General features: G+C 39.3%; 1 pseudogene; it reads left to right on the top strand.

The window, feature by feature from the left end:
- Positions 1 to 3,901: 3,901 nt before the first annotated feature.
- On the top strand, positions 3,902 to 15,507 carry LOC147445757 (shikimate O-hydroxycinnamoyltransferase-like; annotated as a pseudogene).
- Positions 15,508 to 27,716: the final 12,209 nt, after the last annotated feature.

The following is a 27,716-nucleotide window of genomic DNA, read 5'->3' as shown; positions in this document are numbered from 1 at the left end:
AAAAGAATCTACAAGTTTATGGAAAGCTCTAGAAAGTTGAAGAAGGATCTAGAAGGCTCTAGCAGAACTAGAAGGATAAAGAAGCTTCTAGAAGCTTGGAGAATATTCCGAAAGAATCTAGAAGTTTTTGGAAAGCTCTAGAAATTTGAAGAAGGATCTTGAAGGTTCTAGAAGAACTAGAAGGATCAAGAAGGTTCTAGAAGATTCTAACCTCTTCAAGAAGAACTTAGAAAGTCCTAACATCCTCAAGTAACCTCCTCAAGCACTAGTATAAATAGGGATATTGGGCCACAAGCCCCTCAGTCTTGCCAACACCAGTTGTGAGGCTCCTATGAGGAAAACCCTCTTCTAGTTCTTGTCTTATGTTCAAGTCTTGTCCTTGCAATCAAGTCTTGTCTTGTACTCAAGTCATGTAATCCAAGTCTTGTATCTATCTCTCTTAATAAAGTATTAAGTCTTGTAATCAAGATTAAGCTTATCATCGAGTCCCAAGTTCTTGTATATGTGAGTGCCTCCTCTCGCTCTCTTCTAGTTCTATACACGCTCATAACAGCCTCTCTCCTATTCTTGGGGAAAGGTAAGGGAGCATGATTCCATCATCTTGTTTGACCTTGGCTCTACTCACAACTTCATCTCAATGGAGTTGGCCACCAAGTTGGGCGTTCAAGATTGGTAAGTTACTCCCTTGATTGGTAAGTTGAGGCTTTATGTCCAAAGCTACATCAACAAAGAATACTTTTTCATCTCTCCTCTCCAACACGAGGATGCTATCCTAGGGGCACTATGGTTCAACCGCATGGCAGCCAACATGAAGTTCCCTAAAAGGAGAATCTACTTTACTACAAGCAAAAGAACATGTATATAGATACTAGTGAATCTGGTCGTACTATATCACTTTTAAATCATCTTGCTTTTGATCAATCAATGAAGAGCTCAGTTTTTACGTACATGATTTTTGTTAGAGTCCCTAAAAGGTCCTAATACTTCATCAAATTTAAATGGTAGGAACCAAGAAGAGTTAGACTTGTCTAATTATCTAAAAGGATTACAATATGTGTTCATCGATGATATCCCTATGGACTTACCTCCAAAATGAGGGGATGGTGACCATCAAATTGAGCTCCTACCAGGAAGCTCACCACCTAACAAGCCTCCTTATCGAGCTTCCCAAGCTCAACCAGAGGAGATCATGAGGCAAGTACAAAATTTGGTTGACAAAGGGATGATGAGGCCTAGACCCTCTCCCTTTTGTTATCCAATCCTGTTAGTATAAAAGAAAGATGGTACATACCGTATGTGTGTGGAATATCGAGCACTAAACCATATCACTATCAAAAAAAAAAATTATGTGCCTCGGGGAGAAGATCTGTTTGATAAGCTACAAGGCTCTAGTACCTACTTCAGTAGGTATGATCTTAAAAGTGTCTATCATTAAATAAGTATAGTGGATGAAAGACCGTGTTTCGTACAACATTTGGACTTTATGAATATCTAGTCATACCTTTTGGCTTGACCAATGCACTAGCCATGTTCAATTGTCTAACGGAGAAAATCTTTAGACCCTATCGTAAATTCAATGGAGTGTTCTTTGATGATCTCATCATCTACTCCAAGTCCTTGGAGAAACACAAGCAACATCTCCAAGATATTTTTCAACATTTGAGGGAGAACAAGCTTTTTTCAACCAAAAGAAAAGCAAAATTTTCCTTCAAGAGATTCAATACTAAGGTCATATTATCTCTCAAGATGGGTCCATGAAAGTTAGACGTAATAAAAGCATGAACTAATCCAAGGAATTTCATGATCTAAGAAGCTTTATTAGTTTGTGTCCATATTATAGACGCTTCATAGCAAAACTCTCTCAAATAGCAGGATCATTACATGACTTAACAAAGAAGAACGTTAAGTATTCATTGAGTGCTAAGGAGAAAAATGCTTTTGACACGCTCAAAGAGAATCTTACCTCCCAACCAATCCTCATGCTTCCGAATCTCTCAAATCCATTTGAGGTTCAATGTGATGCTTGTGGTGATTGCCTTGGAGTAGTCTTGCTTCAAGAAGGCAATGCCATAGCATACGGGAGCCGAAGGCTCAATACAGATGAACGGATCTTATGCATTTATGAGAAAGACCTTTTAGGTTCTCTACATGCCCTAGACACATGGAAGCACTATCTGTTGGGGACTCCATTTATTTTACAAACAGACCACTAAAAGTCTCTCAAACACCAAGTAAAACTTGTCACTCTACTTGGGAGATGAAATGGGCCAAAGAGCAGATATGCTTGCGGCAACAACGTCTCTCAAGCACCAAATGGACTAGTCATCCATCTTGGAATGATGCCGTAGGGTAAAAAGGGATCCTCTACCCAATAAGGAAGATTGACTAATGACTAAGGCTTTATCTCTTCTACCTCATAGTCAAGAACGACTATCGTTTCAAGAGAGAGGTAATCTCCTAAAATCTAGTATCTAACCAACGTAAATGATTTTCTCATATTAAACTGATCATTTAATATGGGAAAATAAACCGGAAGAAGGGTTATAATATAGAAATTTTCTTACAAATATATACCAACATAGGGTCAATGGTAAAGGGGCCCAAATGAGAGATGGTCTATCAAAGAGCAAGGCTAGCCAAGGGACCTTAAAGACCTTAGGGTTAGCTTCATTGAAGATGTCCAAAGGTTAGTGTTAAAAGTACTTGGACCTTAGGTAATCTAGGGCCGAGCTTGAGGTGGGAACCCTACCCAAGCTTGAGGTGCTTGTTGTGCTTGATGATTAAGGTGCTTGTCGTGCTTGATGACTAAGATGCTTGAGGTACTTGTCGTGCTTGCCGACTAGCGAGCTTGAAGTGCTTGTGGGAACATTACCCAAGCTTGAGGTGCTTTGTTGTGGTTGTCTCTCATAATTCAAAGGCATCCCTACAAAGGAGGGGGCGAGCCCCAAAGCTAGGGGGATGAGAGAACACACACACACACACACACACACACACACACAAGGTAATCCAAGCCTCAAAAGGCACCAAGGACATATGTCAAGCCCCTACCCATGTTACCCTCATGAAGTGCCGAAAGCCTATTGGTTAGCCTCTCAAGGGTTCCAATGATAATTTAGTTGATTTAATTGATTTTTTTGCATTTATCAAGTCTTTCTCAAAGGGGAAAGGGGGACACTTATCCCATGACTACCCTTGTTTCTTGATATGCATTCTACATCTGATTGGCCAGGCTTGTTGGGGTCCAATGAGCTTCCAAGTTGAGCTAGAAGAGGGGGTCAACCAAAGAAAGAAGGGGGGTTTCTTGGGGGGTATACTCTCCCTCACACACTCACACACACTCTCATTGTGTGAAGTTTTCAAAGTGCAAGAGCTCCATCTCCTTTTCCAACCTAGTAGAGAAGTTGAGAGCCTACACCAACACTCTTGGCTATGGAATGCAAATCCAACCAAGAGCCATGCTTCAATGCTTAAGCTTTCCATCTTCTCCATCTTCATTACTATGATAATATGTCTGCTAGCAAGAAGAGTGATGATAAATGAGGAACTATTTTTTTCTTCTATGAATTTTTCTTCTTGCTCTTCCGTACCCTCATTCCCCACTAGCTGTCTCCACCTTCGAAGGTGTTTGAGACCTAAGGACTGAGGCTTGGGATAGTTAATACTTTTTACAAAGTTTATGTTATGCATGTGATGCATGAAGCTTTCCATATTCATTGCATAACCTAGGTCACAAGGAACACAAAGAGCGTATTCTACCAAGTCTCTCTTGATGTGAGAATCTATAACACAAATTCAGGTTGGAGGGGGGACCGGATCCACATAAATCCGGTCCTCAATTGTTGTCAACTTCTCTAACTCTCTCTCTGCAAAAGTATTGTTCATGCCAAGTTAATTAAGTACTATGATTATGCTGCTACCATCAATTAAGTCACCCTCTATGCTCTCAAAGTAGTCTCACAAAAATGCTCTCTTTAATTCTCCTAATTCCTCTACTCTCAATATTCATAGGCCATTTACATTACATAGAATATATCTTCTTTCTACAATCACCTGAGAAAACTTATCTAAAATTGTCCCTATACCCAAATTTTTGATTGGTACCTTATAGAGGGGTTGCACATCATGGGTAAAGCGTAAAGAACCATTTTTATTTGGATCTATCAACCAACTATTTGAATATGTAGCCTAAGTACAAATCTCCCATAGAATATATATCTCCCTTTCTGCAAATCCCTAGGAAAACTCATCTACGACTGGCCTTGTATTCAGATTCCTCATTTCTACCTTATTGATGGGTTGCATATCATGGATAAAACATAAAGAACCATTTATCATTGGAACTGTGAAGAACCACCTATTTGTATACAGAGCACGGGAAGGGTCCATAATACCCTTCTTGATCTTTTTGTTAAGAAACTCAACGAGTTTTAAAAAATGATTCTTTGAATCTGGAATAGGTAGAAAGTTCCAAGGTACATGAGAGATAGTAGAGACTCGAGAGTGAAGATTACTATAGAAACAACAATGTAAGGATCTCTACACCCTATCTGATGTGTCTGAAATGCAAAAAAGTTTCAATTTTTGGCATGAATTTCTTAAAAATATATTATTTTAGCTTTTGTCAAACTCTCATCACAACAAACCCTTAGCTCCTTCAAAGAATCATATGTAAACTTATGCCCACTCTTACTCCTATCTCCTGTCCTATTATAAACCTTTATCTTTCGCTTCAATTACTAAATAAGACCATTTTATAAAATCTTAGGCGCTTCATTAGACCATCCCAAATGCTTACTTGAAGAGAGAAAACCCTATTTGATGGCCTCACAAGCTCGCACATGAGGTAGACACACCACGCACGGGACTACTCTGTAAAGTAGCCCCCTAGCTTGAGCAACCATGGCCACCGTTGTAAATGTGTCATTGTGATATATGCTTCTTTGTCTATTTTTGGATTTTCTTTATCGATATATTGCCATTTTTAGCCCAAGCAAACTAGGAAAGATCCCCAAATTTGTGAGAAACTTCCCTTGTCCTCAAATTACATGTTGAAACCCACGTGTCAAGCACGTTGGATACATTCTTTATAGATATACATGAAACTTTCTATTTTAAGAGGAGATCAACCGCATTAGACTTTCCAAGAAAAATGAGCGTGCCACTTCAAAACACTTGACAATTGTACATTCCTAAATCAAGTTAAGCATTTATTCATTTCAAAAAATGCGCAAGAGTGTTACATTAAGGGCCTCATCTCTCTAGTAAGTAATGTACACAGTTGGAACCATGGCAACCTCTCACACATATGACATTATGTACATTGTAACATTTGGTCCCAGGTAGATATTTTATTTTCACATTATACACATGTCAACAACATCAAGTTTTGTGATGGCTGTGATATTGTACTATGCGTTTACTTGGACAACACAGTTAGACTATGGGGCACAGGGCACGATTACTTGCAAAATAAGCATAAGGAGAGAAATGATGAGGAAAATGTAGCAGCAAAATGATGATGGAAAATGTAGCAAAAATTTCAGGTCAAAGCAGTAGCCAACCACGCGAGATGACGAGATATGCTCCATCAGATGCTCCATCAGGAGATGACGAGAGATGGCACAGTAGCACTGCACCACGCGAGAGAAGAAAAATGTCACGTGCGTCTTCACTATTTCGCAGCATGGCGTCAAGTAGCGCAGCACCACGTAGTTGCCGGGAAGGTGCGGGAGAGAGAGAGAGAGAGAGAGAGAGAGAGAGAGAGAGAGAGAGAGAGAGAGAGAGAGAGAGAGAGAGAGAGAGAGAGAGAGAGAGAGAGAGAGAGAGATTTAACATCGTAGGAGAAATCCACAGAGAGAGAGAGAGAGATGAGAGACAGGGTCTCTACGCCTTCTCTATAAGAAGAGACGCGGCCACTCATCACGTTCCGCATGGCATGCAAAACTCAAAAGCGCTAACACTTTTCTCGATAATTGAGAGAGAGAGAGAGAGAGAGAGAGAGAGAGAGAGAGAGAGAGAGAGAGAGAGAGAGAGAGAGAGAGAGAGAGAGAGAGATAGAGAGAGAGAGAGAGAGAGAGAGAGAGACGCATTGATATTTGAAGGGCTAGAGCTTTGAATCATGTTTACAATATGTTTGTCTATGCTTTGCCAGCTACTTCTATAGAAGGACCCTTGACACAAAACATAATAGAGACGACTTCTTCTCTTATGAGGTTTTGGAGAAGGCACTAGTGCCCTTCTACCTGTGTTGCATTTATACGCCCGTATAACAAAAATTATACGTAGAAAACGTCAATATACGCCGTATCTCCGAATAATTACCGAATAGCCGTATAAAACATTTTTCGATCGATATATTTTTCAATCCAAAAATATATCGATCGAAAAAAGTATATATATACAATCGTCGCCGTATTCGATCGAAAAGCATTGTGGACATTCTTGGAGTTTGGAGAGCTTGGAGCTTCTGAGAGTTTGCCAGATAGAGACAGCGACTTTGATTTACAGCAGTTTTCAGGTATATTTTTTAAATTTTCAATAAATATTAACTTTTTTTTGTGTTGTGCCAGACTTGTGTGGTGCAGTAGTTTCGGCTCTCACCACAAAGTTGGCTTGCAGGTCGTAGACCACTTCGTGGTGTGTAGCCATAGGCCCATATGGCTCACTCCAGAGGTGTATAGAATATAGTTTTCTTTCCCGTGGTGTGTAGTTATATAACTCACTCCAGGGAAGGCTTAGGGTAAATTTAGATTCTCACTCGTATGGTGTAGTAGTATATCTCTCACCATAGAGATGAGTTAAGATTAGAGGTTGACTCGTGGAGTGTAGTAGGCATGATGCTACACCTCTCACTTCAGTGTCCTATAAAATTTACAATCTTAAAGTAAATCATTATTGATTATTCTACATAGAAGCACAAAAATTAACGTTCGTCATTTTAAGAGTGTAGAGATGCATACTTTATGCCCTCTTCATCTTAATACGACTTTCGTTATTTTTGTGCTTCTATTTCTGTAGTAATCATCATTGTTCATCAGCAGATGACTTGGTGTTACTCTGAACGTAGATATAAACAACAATTGATTTACATTTGAGATTGTTGAGCTGTTTGCTGATGGTTGTGTTGTGCGTGCCACACACTCCATTAGAAATAGCTTATAAAATTTACAATTTTAGATTAAGTTTTTCTGTCATATGTGTTACATAGAAACACAAGCGTTACCACTCGTTATATTAAGAGTGAAGAGATGCATATTTTCATGCCCTCTTCATCTTAGTGTGACATACTGGTTACTCGTGTGTTTCATATTCCAAAAGAACGTCATTTTTCATCATTAAATGACTTGGTGTTGTTTTGGACGTAAACACATACGATAGGTAACTTACATCTGCAACTGTTAATTTATCCACTGATAGTTGTGTTGTGAGTTCCACACACTTTATCAGGGATTAGATTGATAAAAACTATCAATCTATTTTACAACAGCATCCAGGACTTGTGCTGAGAATATCTCACACTAGCTGAGTTGTTCACATATACGATTTTCCAATCCTTTATATGTAATTTCTTTCATCATCTCACACTTATGCACATAGCAGGGTCCAGTTCTTGTGCTAAGAGCATCTCACACTCTTGGCCTGTTTCTCTCTCCCTCTCTCTCTCTCTCTCTCTCTCTCTCTCTCTCTCTAAATTAATTTTCATGGTCGATTCGCACAATGTGGTTTGTAATCATAAGATTTTCTCTTTAATTTGCAATAATTTAGTATTGTTTAATAAATTTGAATCATCATTTAATATATATAGGGTTAACACTCATTATATAATAACTATGTTACTATGGTGTACAATCATTTCGTAAGATTCTTAATTTATAATTTTGTCATACAAATATGGCAGACACGAAGCTAGCGAAACATCAACGAAAGTTCGTCTCCGAAGTGATTGTGAGACACTTCCATTACTCCTCAGAGGCAGAGATTAGACGTTGCTTAAACCCTGTCGCTCCGGAGCATTTTTATCAGCTTACAGAGACTCTAACCAAGTCTGTGTTTGAGCAGCTCCAGGCAGAGTTTGCACCAGCTATTTTTGACATAGCCCTCCTGACATCAGGTGCTCTAGTAAATATGGTCAAACAAACCATTGGACAGATCATGAAAACCTTTCAAGAACTGAAAAATCCTGCAATTACGTCCTTGCCAAACATAGGTGAGCGCATACATCTTGTGCAATAGCTTTCCACGGAGTTCAAGAGCAAGAAAAAGGTAGAAAGAGCAGCAAAGCGTGCAAGAGTGGAAGACAGCTCTTCTGAAGCTGCTGCTGGACCAGAAATCATTCTTAGAACAGAGCCTGCAACGTCATCCGTTGCTACATTAGACCTCTCTCAACTACCACCTATTTTACACCTTTTACCCGACACAGCTGTCTTCAATATCCAAGCTCCACAGCTACGAGAGGGAAGATGGGCACATTTGAAGCGAGTGGGTGTCACACATCCCACTTTCAAAGATCAACTGTATGCTGCAAAAGTGTTCAAAGTACACTTACATGGGCCCACCATGGAGCAACAGGTCAAAGACGAAGCAAAAATTTTGGATATTTCACATCGAGGTATTATCTACCCTCTTGCCATGGTGCGCCACGTAGAGCGACCAATGCTCATTTCACAATTTTGGAATGGCGGCCATGTGGAGCAATGGATCAAAGAATGCACTGCAGACGGCAGCCAACCTGTCATCCACGATTATGTACTCACTGCAGGAACAGTAGAGCTATTCCAGGAGAATATTTTGCAGATCATCAATGCTCTCCTCCAAACTCTAAAGTATATACATTCGCATAACTACCTCCACAATGATCTACACTCTCGGAATATGATGCTGCATTTTGGCGAAAAATGTGTTTATGCCGGCATTGTGGATTGTGGTTCATGCACCAAAACAAATACCACAGCCGGTTTTCCTCCTCTACGCGATATGCAGATAGAAACTAGAAAACAATATGAGAGAGATTATCCATGGGCAGCCCCCGAATGTATATCTAGTAATCCTCCCTCCTGGACCAAAGCTATGGATATTTATTCCATGTGTCATACATGTAAACGCATTTTGAAGTGCTTACCAGAGCCCCAAGAACAAAGCAAGAGACATTTTTGAGTAATGTACTTGCTCATCTTGAAACCGGCAAGCGCCTAAACCCCAAAACCCAGCCTAATGCTTTTGACCTCTCCTTATGTCTAAATGGTGCCCATAGAGTGGGTTACAACATTGTAATGACATCTGGCTTACGACCAGCTGATGATTAATGAAACACAAGTCTCATGATTTCATCATTGTTTTACTTTTGGTGTCAGATTTAATTGTATGTTTAATTGAACAAAATATCTATGTTTGTCATTTGATATACTATCCAATGTCAAATTAATTGAATGGGTATTTAAAAGTAATGACATGTTCACCTAATATGCAAATATGGAAGAAGAACTCAACCACGCTGAAGCTTAGGCAATTTTTAAAGAAGAACAAGTTAGATGTGGACAAGCAGATCTTTCTACTATTGCGAACATTGAAGAAGATGAATCTAAGCTGCAGGGCGAACCACTAACCCTTAAAGAGTGCAAAAAGCTTTGCCCTAATCACTTTGTACGCCATCAACTATTTCAAATAAGTGGCAATGCAAAAGATACAGCTCCGTTAAAGCTCTCTGATTTGCAACATAAAGGACTGGCACGTGTATTGTTGCAAAGGTTTATACGACAAGAGAGATGCCTACCAAACAACAACCAAGTAGCAATTTACTTTATCCAACAATGCTATGTTCAATATGTTTTGCTGAAGAGAGTGGATTGGTCAGATCGTCCACGCACCGCTGGCGTTGGACGTGGACGCATTGCAGAAAAGGTGGCAGCACACAATGCAAATAATCCAATGCCTCCTCACAAGCGTCTTATTGTTTTACTTCCTGAAGAGTCAGAAACACTGACTGAATTAGCCAGCCAAGGACAAGACCTTGCCAGCCAAGGAGAAACACCGGACATGCTTCGTGGCCGTATTCTTGAGCTTGAAATAGAGTTAAGTGATACACAAGCAAAGCTTCAACGATATGAATCATTGTATGGACCTTTGCCAGATGATACTACCACTTCACATAAAGATGGTGCTCAACCATCCCCTGAGCTAGGAATTACAGATTTTACCATAGACCAGCTTATAGCAAATCTATCAAACTCATAAGTCACTCACAAGCTTTTTGTAATCTCAAAATTATATCAAACTCTTTTCGATTGAGAATTTCCCAGAACCTTATTGTAATTTCAAACCTACATCGACTTTATGTAATTGTTATTCGACAAGATATTATCGGCAATTTATATTTGTGTGTGAGTAAATATGTGCGTATGAGAGAGAGAAAGAGAGGTTTTGATGTGAACGACAATGATACCACTTTCTTTCATCATATGCAAAAACTTGTTAAGTATTACAATGGTACTCTCACAAATCATCTCCATCTTCAAAAACTGCAACCATATCATCTACTTCGTCCATATGTGAGCATTCTGAAACTGTCTCCCATTCCATATCATCTTCATCATCAACTTCTGCAGAAATAGCTTCATGCGTTTGGAAGACTCCATATTGCTTTTGAGCGGCTCTAGTTGCAATGTTTTGAGGCTTATAAATAAGTCTCATATTGCAAAAAACATACACCAAATCAACAGCCCGTTTAGTATGAAGTCTGTTTCGCTTTTTCGTGTGCACAAAGTCGAATGCTGACCAATTTCGTTCACAACTTCCACTTGATGCAACTACTGATAAAACTCTAAATGCAATGTGTTGCAACTCCACTTTCTCTCCACCATACTCCTTCCCCCATAAAGGTGCACTTGTTTTGCCAATGGCATCTATATGCCACGGATCTTGAAACATACCAGTTTTGTTGGCATAATCTACTCGCTGATGAAAAGCTGTTTTTCCATCTTCGTGCCCTAAGAGTTGGGAGCACACTGTTTTGAAGTCCGACATAACTTCTTTGTTGGCAGATTGTTGATGCATTTGAAACTTAGGATCCAATACAAAAGCCGCACCATACAATGGCGTATGCAACTGCACCCAACGCTTGTTAACAATTGTAATCATGGTAGCTTTATCCTTTGCACCAAAACTGACATTTTCTCTTAGCTTGCGTATAGCCTTTGACATATACCAGTAGACCCGACCAAAAATAAAAGAATCTGTGTCAACTGCTCTCAAAAGATCTACAAATGGCTTAGACACAATTACTATTCTTTCTACATTACGCCAAAAGACTGGCGAGTTTACTATTTGTGCACATCGACCAACTGCTTTCTGATAACTTGGGTACTTGCTGAGCCATCCATCCCATCTTCTGTATGCTAAGGTTTCCATCAATGCATGCTTCAACTCTTGCAAAGCAGCAAGAACATAGTATGCCGTAGAAAACCTTGTTGCGCAAAATATTTGCAGATCTTTATTTGGTGACTTGGTTCGAAAAAGAGCATACGAAAATTGATGCTCTCTAATGAATTTCACCACATGATTTGCATCCAATAAAGTTTGCTTCACACATGCCATTTTACCAATATCTTTTAAAAGCAAATTTAAAGTGTGAGCTGCACATGGTACCCAAGAAATCTCCGGATACTTGACTTGAATAGCTCTTCCTGCTCCTTTGTAGTTGGCCACATTATCTGTGACAATAGCAGTCACATTCTTTGGTCCACCTGCCTTTGCAATTTCACGCTCATACACCCCTGCTAGGTAGGTGATAGTCTTCTCTTTCAATGAGCTGTCAATTGCTTCCACGAACATAGCCCCTCTAGGGTTAATAAGCATTACATTGATTAAAGGTTTTTTTTTACAGTTAGTCCATCCATCCAATGCTATGGTGCATCCATATGCTGGAACAAACTCTAGGACTGTGTGTTTGAGAATGGCTTCAGTACTGTCTTTGACTTTATCAAGATATTCAGTTCGCATCTTGTTATAGTCAGGAAGCACAAATCCTTTTTTGGTTGTACTCATCAAAGCATCTTGAAATATTGGATTGCGCATAACATTGAACGATATGCCACACGCAACAAATGCTTGTGTCCATTTTAAATGCAACTCAAGCAACCATTATTTACCTAATGCTTCAGGCATTGTCTGTCCATTGGATGACGCTCTGCCGGATTTGCTTATGATAGGAACTCCTCCTGATGTAGAAGCATGTCCATGAAGAGGGTTCAATTGAGAACTTTGATCATTTACTTGAGTGGTACACACCTCTTCTGTTGCCTCATTGCATACAGATGGTTCAATATTCGCATGAATATCTTTAGAAACATCACCTTTATGTTTAGCTCCAAGAATCAAATTTACTTTGCGAGAATACATGGCAAATTTTTCATGAATATCTTTTGGTGGTGCCCCTCACTTTTCAACATTGTCAGGGACTTTAAACAAATGCTCTTTAATTCTGGTTGCATTACCATTGAACTCGTGGCCACAAGATTTACATTTAAGTCGAGATGTATTTCTCCCAGCTTTCAACTCATGCACATAACTCCACTCTTGTCCTTTCACCATGATGCACAAAAATAGTTTGCTAGTAAAAACAAAGTCAATGATCATTTTCATAATCAAAATCAATTAAAACATTAAATTAATTTAACTAACAATGATTGAACGAAATTAAAATAATTAAAAACAATGATTGAACAAAAATACAATAATAAAAAACAATACCATTGGATTACATATAAATTGCATCGATTTATCTAAAGTGCAAGCTTGTGTCTTTAACACATTACAATAATCAATAATTACAATTAAATCAAGTATTAAAATGATTATAATTATAAATTACTATACATACAAGAGCTATAAGTGACATTTTTAAATGTCAAAACGATAATCACTTACGATACTTGATAATTATCGTATCTATGTAAAGTGCGAACAAAAAGTTCTTACACTTTACCATATATTTTTAAGCGATTATCTATCTACAACGCGAGCATATGTATTCTCTCACATAGTATGGTAGATTTTGCAGTCCAAATAAAGATAAGAGAATATCATTATTTTTGGATATGTTTTTCCTAAATTTTTACTCTAGTGAGAGCATAGCAGTGTGAATAGCTCTACACAAAACGTAAAAATATAATTTTGTTTCATTATATTCATTTTGAAGTGAGAGAAAATCTCTACACATCAAAATCAAACTTTAAATTACATAAAATTAATTTTTATGTAATTATATTTTTAAACTAATTATCTCATGTGAGAGTACACTCTACACACAACGATAATATCTTACTTTTTTTTTATTAGTCACTTTCAAGTGTCAATTAATTGAACACATTGACAAGTGATTCTTATAATTACAGTTTGTATCAAGTGAGAGATTAAACTCTTCACAAAATACAAACTTTCAACTATTTACTAAGTTTTTCAAAACATATTCATATATTTGAATCACAAAACTTAAAATTCTATTGAATTTTAATTTTTATTACATTCAAATTGTTTTATTTTTTTACAAATTACATTTTTTGATCGTTTGGTGAGAGTACTCACATGGAAAACACTAACTTTGAAAGCTGGTATGAGACCTATCGCGTGTTACTATATATACTAACATATTCGATCGTTCTAATTTTAGATCGAAAATACTTTCGATCGAAAAGTTTTTCGATCAAAAAATTAAGAAGTTATACGATTGGCCGTTTCTGATGATGTGGCACCGTATAATACGGCCGTATACTTTAGATAAACGAATAATATACCCATTATTCGCGTATTATACGTCTCCCGAATAATGAATAATGCAACTTAGCCTTCTACCCTAGTGGCAGGAAGGCTCTTGAGGTCCTCAAATGATGGACATATCCACCTTAATTGTATTGACGAGGGTGTGATTCTTGTCGAGGAAGAAATCGATGCCATTATCAATGACTTTGGTGATTTTGCACCACTCTTGCCCTTAGACAACATGTGCCTCATGTGACATACACACAAAAGAGTGACCACATCCTATGTAATTATATGCACCATACTGGTTTATTTCGTAGCAGTAGTCGACACAAATAACCGATAGAGGTAACATTCTTTCAATGATGATGGGCCTCGCTTGGTGTGGGGATGGAGCACCATGTTTCTAATGGGATCTCCAGTACCCACTTCATCAACACATGGGCAGACATAGCAAAGGGGGGAAGGCATTCGACGTCATCCTTTTATCAACCGTACCCTTTTGCGGATGCGTGACCCATCTACACCAACATTTTCGCACATCGAGTATCAACCTCCCCCTTCACTATTGCCCTCTAGCAAATATGATCGCGACACTGCAGTACAACCAAATGTAGTGGCAAAATGCAAGAACAAGCTCTCTTCACATCATAATCACAGTGGGCCTACAAATACGAACGACAATGTGGCCTGCAACCTTTTCTTCCTCACTCGAGCACATGTAAAAATTATGGTTGATTGCACAATTGCATAAGGTAGGGTTCATATGTCTCGTTTTATAGTGTATTTTTCCCAAAAATCTAGCATTTTGGTCATAGATGCCTATAGACATAATGTATTTTGGCATAAATATTGCTTGCCTCATTGCCTTAATCTTAAAAATTGAGATTATGAAAATGCTTTGTTTTGAGCACTCCCAATCACACCCATGCAGAACTTCAACTCTGATGGCTAGCTCTTAGAATAAGTCTCAAGCATTTTCTTTTGTAGCGTGTTAGTCCAATAACAAGTGACGATTTACGTTACGGTTGTTCATAATTTATTGTAATATTATGTTCATATTTTGTGTAATTTGAACATATTCACTGTGTGGTGCTACATTTAAGGTGTTTTCTAGGGAAAATTGTTGATATTGAGCACTTTAGTTTTGGCAAGTTGTGGAGCTGCAAGCGAAGGCAATGGATGGAACAAGAGGGGTGACATACACCACATACGAGGCAGTGGCAACACATGTGTGGAGGTGTGTGTCAAGGGCATGCGGGTTGAGTGAGAAACAAGAGACAAAATTGTACATAGCAATAAAAGAGAGGAGCCGATTGCAACCAGCCTTGCCAAGAGGCTACTTTGGCAATGCCATCTTCACTGCCACACCCATGGCACAAGTCGGTGAGCTAGGCAAAGGCCCACTAAGTGTGGGTGCCCAAAGGATTAGGGAGGCCATCGCACGTATAGACGATGAATATTTATTTTCACCACTTGATTATTTGGAGCTATAACCTGACCTATAGTTTCTTGTTCGAGGTGCCCACACCTTTCGCACTCCTAATGTCCGTTTCACCTCTTGGACCCACCCTTCCATCCACGATTGCGACTTTTGGTTGGGGCTGCCCCATCTTCATGGGCCCTGCTGGCATCCCATTTGAAGGCCTCGCTTTCATGCTTCCTAGCCCCTTTGGTGGTGGTGCCCTCTCCATTTCCCTTGCCCTTGCCTCCCACCATATGCCCACCTTTGAGAAACTTTTCTACCAGTTTTGACTGTCTCCATTGCCCCTATTACTCTTTTTTTGTACGAAATGGGCATGCTAACTTTTGTATAAGTATTTTTAGCTTGCATGGTCCGTCTCTTAATTCTCTAAGATTGCTTCAATGGGCATGTGGGTTTCTCTCGTTTTAAAACACCCGTGTGATTCTTCACCTTGTTTGGCTAGCCAAAGCTTTACAAGATTGACCTTGCTATGCTTTTTTTTATTGAAATGCATTTTCATTAATTAAGGTCCACTTTTGACACCTAGTTTCCAAACGCAAGAAAAGCATATCCACATGTTGCATGGAGAGGAACAGATCTTAGGATGATTAATATTTTTCAAAAATCCTTGCATGGAGAGCATGTTGATTTGTGACATTTTGCCTTCAATGTGTTGATTTGGGCAAGACTTTATTACATTCTAGGATTACAAAAGTATGGGCAGCATTTTATTGTCACGTAAGATATTCCAAGAAGGAGATTATCCATGTTGACATTAGTCTGGTGTTCTTAAAACTTACATTCTTGCCATTCATTCTAATTTCTTTCGCTACTCATTTCTCTTATAATCTTGATCGTTGAGGCCTTGATCTGGGTCAACAAGAATTGCTGTCGATGTTATGCATTTCAATGTAGTTTTAAAGCTCACCTTGGACTTCAACTTAGAGCATCCATACATTCATTGGTATGATATTATACATATGATTGGATGTGTGTGTGTGTTGTGAAGGGTGGGGGGTAGATAGATAGATAGATTTCATTATCGTCCTCGGAGGTCAAATATGACCTATGGGACAATCAGTAAAACATGTACAATAGAGGTTCCTCTATCTAAGAGGGTACAATGTCTGCAATAACACATGTAGATGTTTGGGGGGGGTGGGTGGGTGGTGGGGTGGGGTGGGGTGGGGGAGGGGCTAGCCCTGGGGGCGATACAACAAAATTGCAACAAATGTTGCCTAGGGGGATAGGGGTGGCTAAGGGGGAGGAGGTGGATGTTGGGTGGGTTTCCATGTGCGAAACTCCTCAATGATGGTTGTATCACCACGATAGACGGCATACTTACCTGCGGCCTGTGCATCTTGTATCTTGTGTAGCTCTTGCTTCTTTATCTTATGTTGGGTGGGGGCTAGAGCCTCGCTAATCCATATAGTTGTGCCCTTGAGAAGATACATTTGTTTCAAGAGTGCTATGCGGTCCTCTTTGGTCTTAAAAACAAGGCTCCTTGGTTGGTGCGGGGATCTTGATCGACGAATTCAATGGTGGGATTGTCAAACTTGACTCGTTGGATAGCATTGTTGAGCTTGGTTTACGTAGTAGGAAAATCGTCATTCTCCTCCCACCAAGAGGAGGGTAAGTCACCGATGCGCATAGTCAATTCAAGGCCTTCCCTATGACGACGTTCTTGCAGGCACTCCTCCACTTTGAAGGGGATGGTAGCATCATTTTCTTGAATTTGGGTGGCTAATGAAGCCACATTCATTGCTGCAAAAACTTAATATTTTTTACATTCGAAAATTACAAAAGTATGGGCTGCATTTTATTGTCTGGTGTTGTTAAAACTTACATTCTTTCCATTCATTCAAATTTCTTTCACTGCTTATTTCTTGATCTGGGTCAACAAGAATTACTGTCGATGTTATGCATTTCAATGTAGTTTTAAAGCTCTTGGACTTCAACTTAGAGCATGCATACATTTCATGGTATGATATTATACATATGATTGGATGTGTGTGTGTGTGTGTGTGTGTTGGGGGGTTTGGGGGGGGGGGGGGAGAGAGAGAGAGAGAGACCCTCAGGCTGATGTCACCTCAACATGGTCTCATACTTCAATTTAGAAGAAGGTGTATAAAATGATGCTAATGTTGACATGTATGAAAAGTATTCCTCTTGTATAACCCAACACTCTTTATTCGTCTTGTATTCCTTAGCACTCCTTGATTGTATGTCCATTTTAGGCTAGATCTGGGAAGCTCTATGCAGTTTTCTTTGCAATAGAAATGGAAGGCTTCTCTCTAGAGGCATTATCCTTAAAATGCCCTTCTCAAATGAGGGTTGGCCAAGGAATTCGAATTGTCTTCATGGATTCACAAAGATTATATCTCCATACTTGCACTCACTTTCTTGAAATGAACTTAATGCATGTCATTCTGGTGGATGATGGCTAAATGTTCTAGTTTTATTAGTGGTTGATCAATCTTCAGTTTGTCATCGTTACCATGTTTGATTTTTTCATCCACCATGGGTGCCGAGATGTGTGATGCTGCATGCCAAAGATAGCAACAACTATAGCAAAGATTCTAAGACCTTATTTTTGCAAAAACATAATATCGTTTATATTCTAAAATTACAAAAGTATGGTCAGCATTTTATTATCAAGAAAGATATTCCAAGAAGCAGATTCTCAATGTTGACATTAGTCTGGTGTTGTTAAAACTTGCATTCTTGTCGTTCATTGAGATTTCTTTCATTGCTCATTTCTCTTATATTCTTGATCATTGAGACCTTGATCTGGGTCAACAAGAATTACTATAGATGTTATGCCTTTCAATGTAGTTGTAAACCTCAGCTTGGACTTTAAATTAGAGCATGAATAAATTCGATGGTATGATATTATACCTATGATTGGATGTGTGTGTGTGTGTGTTTGTGGGTGGAGAGAGAGAGAGAGAGAGAGAGAGAGAGAGTCAATGGAGATAAGTCGGATCACCCCTTCCCTCAATTGAGCATGGGCTTGTCTTTTGAACCAACTCTTAGGGTGTGTGCACCGACTCTTTTCCAGCCGCAACATGTGTTGAATAACCCATGTGATAGGCCATTTGAAATCAAGTGTAGACTCCTACCTTAGGATGATGATGTATATGGGGATGTCCCACCCCTTGATGTCATCGTCTGTGTATGCTATATTCACGTTAAAATATATTTTATAGGACAAATGCCTCTACAAGAGAATAATATCAAGGATGAACTACTAAAAAAAAATCAAATGATGCAATAGATGAAGAAGAAGACAAGTTGCAAGCAAAGGTGTAGTAGCCAATTGAAGAATTGACAAAGGAACACATATTGCTTGTATATGAGATGTGAGTGATCCTTGGCCTCATGATTAAGTCTTTTTTGGGATAGCCCAAAAGCTTGGTCGAAGGTGATTCATTGTTTGAGGGGAGAAACCTTAAAAGGACAAGGGTAGTGTGTCCCTGGTGGGAAAGGTTTCGAGGCAAGCTGACTCCTGTACTATGTTCTAGGCTCCCTTTAGATAGGCCAGGGAGCCTGTTTTATAGGAGGGGGTTGGGTGCAGGAAGGAACATAATTAGTTCCCATTTCGTTTCAATGGTATCAAAGCTCATACCATTATTCTTATGGGTGTCAGAAGGGCCCTTCAGGCTAATTCCAAGGTGATGCATGCCGCCTCACACATGGACTCATACTTCAATTTAGAAGAAGCTGTATAAAATTATGCTAATGTGAATAAACAAATTTAGGGTAATGATTGGTTGACATGTATGCAAAGCATTCCTCTTGTACTATATAACCCAACAGGGCTAGATTTGGGAAGCTCTATGCACTTTTCTTTGCAATTGAAAGGGAAGGCTTCTCCCTAGAGGCGTTATCCTTAGAATGCCCTTATCAAACAAGGTTTGGCCAAGGAAGTTGAATTGTCTTCATGGATTCACAAAGACTATATCTCCATACTTGCACTCACTTTCCTAAAATGAACTTAATGCATGTCGCTCTAGTGGATCAAGGCCAAATATTTTAGTTTCTTTTGTGGTTGATCACATCTTCATTTTGTCATCATTACCATGTTTGATTTTTTCATCCACCATGGGTGACCCGATGTGTGTTGCTACATACCAAATATGGCAACAACTATATTGGACATTAGTCATGTTGAGGAGGGAAGGTATTAGCATGGGTCATCCTCGCTCCACTTTTTATTACCTAGTTCTAGCAAATGAATGAAAAGGCTTCTGTCAAAAGGCAATGGACATCCTTTGAATCCATTTACCTAGAAAGGGCTGGCCAAGGAATTTAGCCTATCTTCGTGATGCAAAAGGATGATGACAATATGTCAGTTTGATGGATGAAAAATACATGTATTAGTTTCAAACATATTAGTAGTTTGGCCATAGCTTCATTCTATCTTGATTACCATGTTGCATTTTGTCATCTACCGTGGGTGAGGGGTAAGACTCAAAAGTAAGCTTGGACCTCTAGAAATGGAGTTCTATTTCTGTGGTGCTACATCTTGCAACTTGCAACAACTATGGCAATCCATAGACTCAATGGGGATGAGTCGGATCATCCCTTCCCTTGATTCAGCATGGGCTTTGTCCTATGCACCAACTAGATTATGGCATGTGCACCATCTCTTTTCCATTCATCGCATGTGTGGCATAACCCATGCGATAGGCCATTTGATATCAAATGTAGACTCCTACCTTAGGATGATGATGTATATGGTGATGTTCCACCCCTTGATGTCATCCTCTATGATTGCCTATAAACTACATTCATCTGCAAGACATATTTTGTATGCCAAATGCCTCTACAAGATAAGAATATCAAGTATGAGCTACTAAAAAGGATCAAATTTTGATGCAATAGATGAAGAAGAAGATGAGTTGAAAGGGAAGTGTAGTGGCAAATTGAAGAATTTAAAAAGGACCGCATATTGCATCTATATGAGATGTGATCTATCCTTAGCCTCATGATTGAGTCTTTTTTGGAATAGCTTAAAAGTTTGGTCCAAGGTGATTCATTGTTTTATGGGAGAAACCTTATAAGGACAAGGGTAGTGTGTCCATGGTGGGAAAGGGTTTGAGGCAAGGCCTCCCCTATCCTTTTAATGGTGTCAAAGCTCATACAAGTATTCTTAAGGGTGTGAGAAGGGCCCTTGAGGCTAATTCTAGCACTAATGCCTTACTTTGTCTACAAAAGCTATGGCATGAAACTAGTCTTGTCGTAGAGTAGAGGCATTGGTGAATTAGATTTGTGGCCTATTGGTGGCACCAAAAGTGTGCACCACTCCATGTTGAGTGTTTTATGATATAGCACCAACTTGCAATGAGGTCTATAGTGACAAGCATGGGTGTTTCTCTCTTAGAATCTACTTAATGATGCCGCCATTGTGCTATGAGTGAGTTTTTTTAATGTGCTTTTGAGACCATAATTGGATGTAAATTCCAAGGTACATGAAGGATAGTTAAGATCACCATAGGTGCAAAAATACTAGGATCAACACATCCTATCTCATGTGGCTGTAAAGCAAAAGCCTTACCATGTCTTGATAAAAGTTTTGTAAAACACCTCTTCTCTTCTTATGTTAAAAACTCCCCACAATGAACCTTTAGTTCTTTTGGAGATTCCATTATGAAATTGTGTCCATTTCTTTTTAAATCTCTAGGATTTGGTTTCAAAGAGGTTTCTTCTAGCTTTTCCCCAGAATTTGATGGTAAAGGCAAGGGCAGTGGTCTTACTTTCTTTGCTACAATTTTGTACCTGGTCTCTACTTACACTGCTAGTCCTTCATTGACATTGAATCCTTTCTCCTTTTCAAAAGCCTTAACATCATTTCATACATTTTGAGAGTGCACACTTTCACAATATGCCTTCCAATAATTGGTCACCGATTCCCCAAAGAGATGTCTTATAATGTTTTTGGTAGCTCTAATCATCCCCAACCATGAATAGTTTCTATTGGAAACTTGCCCTTCAGGTAAAGAATTTTAAACATAATATTAATTTTGGAGCCATGATCTATCAATGCAACATACAGCTCTTCAAGGTCACCCACCTTGACCAAAGTTTCTTTTGCCGCTCTTTCCCAATGACTTTTAGAGTAGCGTCTTTTATGTGAGGCATCATCTTCATCATCGTCATTCAAAACACTAACACAAATATCTATTTCACGAGACTGGTAGCATCCTACCACATTATCATCACATTCTATGTCTTATAAATGTATTTCTTGCACCTTCCATGGCTCTCGTTTACCCTATGATTATGGAGGAATAGACTCAACAAGAGTCTGCCTCTTTCTTTTCATGATATCTATAATATCCTCATGGAAATCACGTTTAGCTATGCGAAGAACTTCACCCAAAGTAAACTCAACATTACTATTCAAAATACTTTCCTCCAATATCTCTTTGTCCTCTTGTCCTTTCATGACAAAACCACGAGGTTGTGTTACATTAACTTCCTCAAATATGTCACCATTCAAGAAAGAAGTAACAATGTCTAACTGATGAACATCCCAACAAAAATGAGTTGCCAATGCACATAGAACACGAATAGTAGTCATACGACAAGTGGGAGCAAAAGTTTCTTCATAGTCTATGCCTTTCTGTTGTGCATAGCCTTTTGCAACAAGTTGAGCCTTATGGTGATCAACCTCACCATCCGGCTTGCATTTCAACTTGTAAACCCACTTTGTACCAATGGCCTTTTTTCCAGGCGGAAATTCACATAAAGTCAATGTGTCATTTTCTATAAGTGCATCATATTCTGATTGCATGGCAACCATCCAATTTTTTGAATTCTGTGCTTCATCAAAAGACACAGGTTCCTCAACATCATGTAAGCTAGACACAACCAAAGCATAACAATCTGATGCATAAGATGCATGGCTAGCGCCTGAACGAGTACGACTAGACAAAGGTGCATCCAATTCAATGTCACGCAGTGTATGCACCAGCCATTTTGGCATACTTCTAGCCTACTCATTTTCAGCCCTTTACTCATCAAGTACATCATTTACATCTGCATCAGTAATAGGGTGATTTGTGACATTTTTGAAAACCCACTTAGGCTATACATGTGACTCATTGGAATTTACATTCAAACTTTCACCATTCAAAAGAGTCAACAAAGTGTCATAAATGTCCTCTAAGATTACTGTCTCTAGTACATGACAACAAGGGCTGAACAGATCTTCCACAAACACTACATCTCGGGAAACCAAATACGCTTTGTTTGCGGATGATACAACCTGTAACCTTTTCTTTCAGCACTATAAGCAACAAAAATACATTTGACAACCTTATCATCCAATTTTTTGTGTTGTGTTTGTGGCACCAAAGCATATGCCAAACAACCAAAAACATCATGTGCTCAATAAAAGGCTTTCTATCATGCCATGATTCATATGGAGTAATAGACTGCAAAGCTTTCGTAGGACACGTGTTAAGTACATAAGTGGCACACATGAGACCTCAAGCCAAAAAGAATGCATCAACGCTTGATTTTTAACCATACATCGTGCCATTTTTGTAAGTGACCTGTTTCTCCTCTCAGCAACACAATTTTGCTGAGGTGTATATAGCAATGTACGTTGGTGTTTTATCCCACGACTAGCCAGAATGCATTAAATTCATGAGAATTTGGACTTCGCTTTAAGCGGAAATACACACGAATGTCTGGAGTAGTCATCAATGAAAGTCACGAAGTAAAGGTAATTGCCCAAGGACGGAGTTTGCATGGGCCCACAAACATCACTATGCACAAGCTGCAATGTGCATGTGGCCCTAACTGAACCATCCTTTGGAAACTTCGAACGCTCCATCTTAGCCAAAATACAGCCTTTACAAACATGTTGGGCAGGTGCTCCAAGAGGCGGCAAAGAAGCAACTATATCATATTTCTGCAAACGCAGCGAACAACCAAATTTCAGATGTCCAAAATGTGCATGCCTAACTGATGTCTAACTGATGTACATCCCAACCAAAATGAGTTGCCAATGCACATACAACACGAATAGTAGTCATACGACAAGTGGGAGCGAAAGTTTCTTCATAGTCTATGCCTTTCTGTTGCGCATAGCCTTTTGCAACAAGTTGAGCCTTATGGCGATCAACCTCACCATCCGGCTTGCATTTCAACTTGTAAACCCACTTTGTACCAATGGCCTTTTTTCCAGGCGGAAATTCACATAAAGTCAAAGTGTCAATTTCTATAAGTGCATCATATTCTGATTGCATGGCAGCCATCTGATTTTTTGAATTCTGTGCTTCATCAAAAGATAGAGGTTCCTCAACATCATGTAAGCTAGACACAACCAAAGCATAACAATCTGATGCATAAGATGCATGGCTAGCGCCTGAACGAGTATGACTAGACAAAGGTGCATCCAATTCACTATCACGCAGTGTATGCACCAGCCATTTTGGCATACCTCTAGCCTACTCATTTTCAGCCCTTTACTCATCAAGTACATCATGTACATCTGCATCAGTTATAGGGTAATCTGTGACATTTTTGAAAACCCCCTTAGGCTATACATGTGACTCATTGGAATTTACATTCAAACTTTCACCATTCAAAAGAGTCAACAAAGTGTCATAAATGTCCTCTCAGATTACTGTCTCTAGTACATGACAACAAGGGCTGAACAGAATCTTCCACAAACACTACATCTCATGAAACCAAAATACGTTTTGTTTGCGGATGATACAACCTGTAACCTTTTCTTTCAGCACTATAACCAACAAAAATACATTTGACAACCTTATCATCCAATTTTTTGTGTTGTGTTTGTGGCACCAAAGCATATGCCAAACAACCAAAAACATCATGTGCTCAATAAAAGGCTTTCTATCATGCCATGCTTCATATGGAGTAATAGACTGCAAAGCTTTCGTAGGACACGTGTTAAGTACATAAATGGCACACATGATGGCCTCAAGCCAAAAAGAATGCATCAAAGCTTGATTTTTGACCATACATCGTGCCATTTCTGTAAGTGACCTGTTTCTCCTCACAGCAACACGATTTTGCTAAGGTGTATATAGCAATGTACGTTGGTGTTTTATCCCACGACTAGCCAGAATGCATTAAATTCATGAGACTTTGGACTTCGCTTTAAGCGAAAATACACACGCATGGCTGGAGTAGTCATCAATGAAAGTCACCAAGTAAAGGTAATTGCCCAAGGAGGGAGTTTGCATGGGCCCACAAACATCACTATGCACAAGCTACAACCTTCGAACGCTCCATCTTAGCCAAAATACAGCCTTTACAAACATGTTTGGCAGGTGCTTCAAGAGGCGTCAAAGAAGCAACTATATCATATTTCTGCAAACCCAACGAACTACCAAACTTCAGATGTCCAAAATGTGCATGCCACAATTTTGAATCTAAAATAGCCCTTGAATCTGCAACTGCATTTGCAAAATTTTGTCCACACTTTTCATACAAAGTGAGATTATATAGTCCACGGCACAAAAAATCTAGATGCAACAATTTCATCACCAAAACTGAGATCATGAATTGTACATTTGGCATCCACAAATTTGACTACAAGTCCAAGTCTAGCAAGTGTGGATACACATAAAAGATTCTTTTTGATCCCAAGTACATAAAGTGCATCAACAAGTGTGAAGGAACTGCCATTTGGAGCAGTAAGCACAATCTTTTCAACTCCCTAAACCGGATAAGAGGCATTGTTGGCACAGGTGACTAAATTCCCATGAGGGATAGACTCGAGAGAGGTGAACAATTCACAATGTGAGGTAATGTGCTTTGTAGCACCACTGTTGAAATACCACACATGTGAACCTGCAGCAATTGACATGCATGCATCATGGACATCAGGATTGTAAGTGCACTCTGCACTAAAAGCCCATTCTGCATCAACATAAGCATCATAGTCTCCTTTCACAGAAGACTCAACAATGGCTGCATTTGTAGTGAAACCAGCATTTGGAGTTGAACCACCCTCTTTCTTCTTCGCCTTTTTGGTCTTCAACTTAGGACATTGCTTGATCAAGTGATCATTAGCTGTACGATAATGGCAATGCATCTTCTTTTGCCCATTATCACCAAAATTTCCAGACGAATTGCTGTCAGCAGAATCATTAGGACCAACAGTATTGCCACTCGCAGCAGAACCATAAGAAGTGGTTGCATTGCTGTTACCACCCTTTCTTTGAGAAGCAATAAAATCCTATTCAACTGCACGATGCCTAGTCGTGTTTTGTTTTTGGAAAGTGACCCTTGCAATAGCAATGTGCATAATGCATCAAAGTTGACAACTTCAGGATTTCCTTGGGTCATAAGTCTCCAAGTACTAGAGAAAGTCTGGTGAGAATCTGGTAAGGCATCAAGAACAGTCTGCACAAGGAAACTGTCTAAAATGACTTCACATGCAGAAATACGTTACTCATTGATATCCTTGACACCAGCAACGAAACTGTCAATATCATCTTCCTCATGCGTAATCTTCGATTCACAACTCTTTACGCAACAAAGCAATTTTAGCCTCATTGCGGCTTGCATAATACCTGCTAGAATATCCCAAGCCTATTTTGCAGATTTTGTTGAATGAATGTGAGGAGTAATGGTGTGCTTCACAGACAACGCAATCAACACATGAGCCTGTGCATCCTTTACATCCCAAGGAGCTTGTTCTGTCGTAGGCAAAACAACTCTAACAGTAGCAATCCTTGTAGAAAGACCAGCAACATCCTCAACATCACCTACATCCTCGAAACCCAGGATGTACATCAATGCCCTGCACAATACTATAGATGCCCTTTGACACAAAAAAATATTACATTATGTAATCCCACATAGAGTAATTGTCCCCATCCAATTTTTCCTCAGCAAACATCTTGAACACATCTGTGCTATTGTCAGCAATGGAAAATGCATGCACCTAATGTGAAAACTGCTCGAAATGAGGAGAAAATGAGTGAGACCAGCACGTGCTATATAGCACAATCCGCAGTAGATTATATGGGACCTGTTATGCAGTATTTGGCACTAACAAAAATTTTGCACAAAATGACGAAATTGCCTACGCAGACCTGGCTATAGTGTAAACAGAGGTGAAAATGAGGCCGAATCAGAAATCTGAGCAAACTGAGGTCTACAAGCTCTCCCAAAGTTTTTGTCGACCTGTGAACGCTCGCCAAAGCTGAGGACATTAGAGAAAGGGAGCAGGCATGTGCTGGGGCTGCTATGCGACTAAGCTCGGGAGGACGCAACCTGCTCTGATACCGATTGTTGGAATTGGGGTTGTACAAAAACGCACACAGCTTGGACAAGACAAAGGAATCTCAAGGCACACAACTGAGAGTGTGTTACTTAGTGTCCAATAGAAAAATGGATAGCCCTAGAATGAATGGGTGTATATACAATGCACATGGGAAAAAACTCCTAAAGAGGGATAAAATGCCCCGGCCATCCTAGTGTCTTCACAGACATCACTACCACATGTATATGGTAACATCGACAAGTTTTATAATGGCACATATCAGTTGGCTGATTTGAGTGGTGCAAAGCATAAATATTGTGTTAATGGTTATAGATTGAAGAACTACTTGCCATGTTTGATGAAAATCATGACATATGAGATACTATCAATAGAGGAAGACACTCTGAAGACATTTGAGAATGTAAAAGAGGTTTTTGGGAATGAGCTGCAATAGTTGTTTACCCAAGGAACCTCCGCTTGTCATGAATGATCAAGCAGGCAAGGGGGGGTTGGCAAGCTATGTCATGCATTTTTTGGATGAGCATAGAGTCACTAAGTCATTCCAAAAAGCTTGCCCACCAGCCTCATGTATATATGTGTACATAGCCTTGCAAGTCTTGCAAGTGACCCTGTAAAAATCCATGTACAAAGGTATGATTTTTCCAAGATTTAATGTTGATGTTTTGGGTTGTTCGAGTCCCCGAGACATGTATTTTAATAAGTATTTTCATCCGTGCTTTATAGCTCATGAATCGGACTTGTACATCATGAATTATGAGCATCTGAAGCGGGCGGTCTCAACTTAGAAGGTGATTGAGGGTGCATGCGACAAGGGCAACTGGGACAACTTGGGGATCTAAGATTAGAAAATGTTGAAAACTAACATTTTTGGAGATAGCAGACGTGTAGTATTCCAAAATACTAAGTATGATAGAGGGAAGCAAACTGGATTACTCCAGCCATTGCCAATCCCTAATTCACCATGGGAGAGTATATCCATGGATTTTATGGATTACCGAAGTCTATCCATGGGAATACAGGAATATGGACAATAGTCGACAAGTTTGGCAAGAAAGCACGCTTTATTTCTGTCAAAAAGACTATTGAGGCACACCAAATGGCAACTCTCTTAATATCCCAGATTTCAAACACCATGGATTGCCAACATCCATCGATTTAGATAGAGATCCTGGAATGACTTGTAATTTTTGGAAAGGTTTCTTTAAAAATCTAGGTACAAGA

This window comes from Adiantum capillus-veneris, chromosome 12 (assembly GCF_014529385.1).
Source record: "Adiantum capillus-veneris isolate H3 chromosome 12, ASM1452938v2, whole genome shotgun sequence".
In the NCBI taxonomy this organism is placed as follows: domain Eukaryota; kingdom Viridiplantae; phylum Streptophyta; class Polypodiopsida; order Polypodiales; family Pteridaceae; genus Adiantum; species Adiantum capillus-veneris.
This window is presented reverse-complemented; position numbering and strand designations above follow the sequence as displayed.